This window comes from Limulus polyphemus, unplaced genomic scaffold (assembly GCF_000517525.1).
Source record: "Limulus polyphemus unplaced genomic scaffold, Limulus_polyphemus-2.1.2 Scaffold6611, whole genome shotgun sequence".
NCBI lineage: Eukaryota > Metazoa > Arthropoda > Merostomata > Xiphosura > Limulidae > Limulus > Limulus polyphemus.
Window position 1 is genome coordinate 42,863 of NW_013672221.1, and position 3,557 is coordinate 46,419.

The 3,557-nt window shown below is 32.3% G+C and overlaps 1 long non-coding RNA gene across 1 annotated transcript in view; it reads left to right on the top strand.

Moving 5' to 3' along the window:
• Positions 1 to 196: 196 nt before the first annotated feature.
• The window catches only part of LOC111089557, a 4,591-nt gene continuing 1,230 nt past the window's right edge, over positions 197 to 3,557 (top strand). Inside the window, exons 1-3 of the long non-coding RNA XR_002613800.1 lie at positions 197 to 276; positions 2,794 to 2,880; positions 3,273 to 3,396. This is a non-coding gene — a long non-coding RNA (uncharacterized LOC111089557). The remainder of the gene's footprint in view (positions 277 to 2,793; positions 2,881 to 3,272; positions 3,397 to 3,557) is intronic.

The window sequence follows — 3,557 nt, forward strand, 5'->3', positions numbered from 1 at the left end:
TCAGTCACAAGAACGTCGAATCTGAATCACTTGAAAAAAACACGGGGGTGCTTAACTTTTTTCCAGATGTATATTATATCACTAACATAAAAGGTGGAAGCTCGTTTTTTGTATAAACCTTTACGAGAGATAAGAAGATCTAAAGAGAGATATATAATATGCACAAGATCTGTATGAGAACGTTTTCTGTTATCATTTTTGCAGTTCTTCAATCAGATTGACACAAATGCTGACCAAACGATTTCTCCTGGAGATTTCGATGGCTTGACAGAAGAGGTAACACACTTATACATAATGGTTTTGAACTCAGAAAATACGTTATTTGTTTTTATTTCACCCTCTTTTAAATTTTTTATTTTAAGGTTATTATTTTTTTATCTTCAAGTATGCATAATGTGACAATGAAATTTTATAGTTGATTAAATTCTTCTGATTCCTGTTAAACAGGAGAAGGTGTCGGATTTTACAACATAACTTATTCATCCTTTCATAAGTAAGAAGTCGTATAAGAAGTATAAAACATGAAAACGTTGGACAATTTGGATAAGAACCAGAAAGTAATGAAGAAACGTACAACAACTTATTGGTGATAAACCAAGTATCAATGTAACAAATGTTTATCGGTTGAAAATAAAGGGCATAAGATTGGTATCATAAGCAGATGTGTTTTATTAAGACAGATACAACCGAAAAATCAAGTATTGCTTCTTGTTTAGTGCCCCTGAATATCAGCCAAATATAGAAAAAAAGGAGCTTGTAATGTATAAAAGACAGCTGTGCAATGGTTCTTGTATACAGAACACAGCAGTTTGCTGGTTCTTTATACAAAACATTGCTACTCGATGATTTTTGTATACAGAATATGGCTGTTCGATTGTTCTTGTATACAGAATACGGCTGTTCTCTGGTTCTTATATACAGAACACAGCTGTGCGATGGTTCTTGTATACGGAACATGGCTGCTCTTGGGCTCTTGTACATAGAACATTACTGCTCTTGGGTTCTTGTACATGAAACACAACTTTTCGATGGTTCTTGTATACAGAACATGGTTGTTTGGTGGTTCTTGTATATAGCATATTGCTGCTTCTTGGTTCTTGCATCCAGAACATTGCTGCTCTTTGGTTCTTGCATAAATAACATGGTTACTCTTGGGTTCTAGCATACAGAACATGACTACTCTTTGGTTCTTGTATATAGACTTGGCCACTCTTTGGTTCTTGGAAACAAAATATGGTTACTACTTGGTTCTTGTATACTGAACATTGATGTTCTTTGGTTCTTGTATACAGAACATGGTTACTGTTTGGTTCTTCTATGCAGAACATACCTGCGAAGTTGGTAAGCATTAGATTCCTCATTACCATCTTGTCCTCACAGACCCATGCTTTTCGTTGAATAGCATCCTCGAAACACGTTATTAATACATTCATATAAGAAGGCTACCTAACAGTTAACAAATTGTCTTCGGAAGTCATAGTAATAGAGGATTCACATGAGAAAACTATCTGGTCGTCAATTAGTTGTATTTTAAAGTCGTATTAATAATGGATTCGCATGAGAAAACTATCTGATCATCAATTAGTTGTATTTTAAAGTAATATTAATAGTGGATTCGCATGAGAAAACTGGAATCCACTATTAATACGACTTTAAAATACAACTAATTGACGATCAGAACATGAGAAAACTAGGCACTCTATCAAACTCTAAAGAGTCTTGGCAAATCACTGGCAAAATCCGCCTTAATTCAATGATGTTAAGAATCTCAACTGTAAGATAAATGGCACCATAATTTCCATCCTGGATTCTTAAACCCGAGGTATTCTACAGAGTATGATGTTGCTAAGTCTTGTCGAGAAATATTCAGCTTTCATTGACTGTAACAAGTTGGATTACTAACCTAATTGACGCTCCAGAGAGGACAAAGCACAGTTGAACGAGGTCACCCGAAGACAAGATGGCGTCGGGCGTTCTTTTCTTATGTACTAGTTTCCATGTTAACAGACTTATTTTATTCATATTAAACATATGTAAAGACATTTATTTGTAAATGAACAATACTCAGTCAAGTATAGTATATTTTTTCCGGAGGAAATTTCTACTAACTGTGTCCGCAATTACGCTTAACCAAATATTATTAATAAAAACAGAGACACCTTGTATCTAATAATCAGACAGGGTTGCTTCAACTCAACGCTAGTAATGGAAATAATACATTCATGATAGTCAGAAATCTCATAGGATTAATAAGTCGGGGAATCACAATTACACTTAACCAAATATTATTAATAAAAACAGAGACACCTTGTATCTAATAATCAGACAGGGTTGCTTCAACTCAACGCTAGTAATGAAAATAATACATTCATGATAGTCAGAAATCTCATAGGATTAATAAGTCGGGGAATCATGAGATAAGAAATGCAGTAAGAAACCTAACTCAGAATAGAAAACAAACCTCTGCAACGCTCAGGTGGATAACAGTTTAGTTGAAATGCTCACATTTATCTTCATTTTATTTTAAGAGTTTGACCAAATTTATATTTCAGACCTTCGTTTTGTAGTTAATTTATTTTATTATACACGTTAGGTTACTCCGAATAATTTGTGACCAAAATAACAAAATTTGCTAAACACCCTAGTTACAGAAAAATGGTTAAACTTATCTTTTGAGATATCGGTTTTTCCTTTTGTTATTTCATATATGGATATAATCCTTCATTGCTAGTAAGTAGAAGTTTTTAACGTTTATTCCAAGTGAAACATTACTGAATGTGTTCATCTCTATAGGATCTGGACTATCTCACTGGAATCGTTATCAACAGACAAGCAGATTTCAAAGATATTATTGAAGACCAACAAAGCACAAGTAAACCGGTAAAGTTGGACTATAAACATTAAATAACATTAGGGCAATATATCAGACCAAGGTCTTTGTTATACATATTGTTAAAATAAATATACACATTTTGAAAATCGGATATTTTATATAACAACGTAATACGTTCTGAAGATAAATATATTATTTTTAACCATTATATATTATCTATACAATTGATTTATTTCATATTTTTTCAAATATATTTACTAACGCTTTCTCCTTGTTATTTCATCAAAATCTTTATGGTTCTTGGAAAAGTTGAAGTTATTAATACTTGAATGTTCGAAAACTGTAAAATATGAAATAGTTCATTAATCCTTTCTGTTTTATCTATTATATTTTGTGATATAAATGTTTTATTGGATTGTTGAATTTTTTTTCCTTCTAGTCTTCTATAGGAGATATTGCCAAATCATTATCCCAAAATTACGAGAAAGAACTTCATAAGATTTTGGAAGAAGGATTCGACGACATTTTGAAAGATGCAAATGTTGAAGGGTCGTTAAAATTTGGTATGTATCATGGTGTGAAGTATTTTAATGTTTTAACGGATAAGACAAGACATTTACATAATATAACTTGTTGTATAAAGTACTGTTGCGTCTCTGCTTGTTTCCGGTAGAAATTATTTCCGAGGAACTTTAGCAATACAAGTCCCTTCTTAATTAAAACT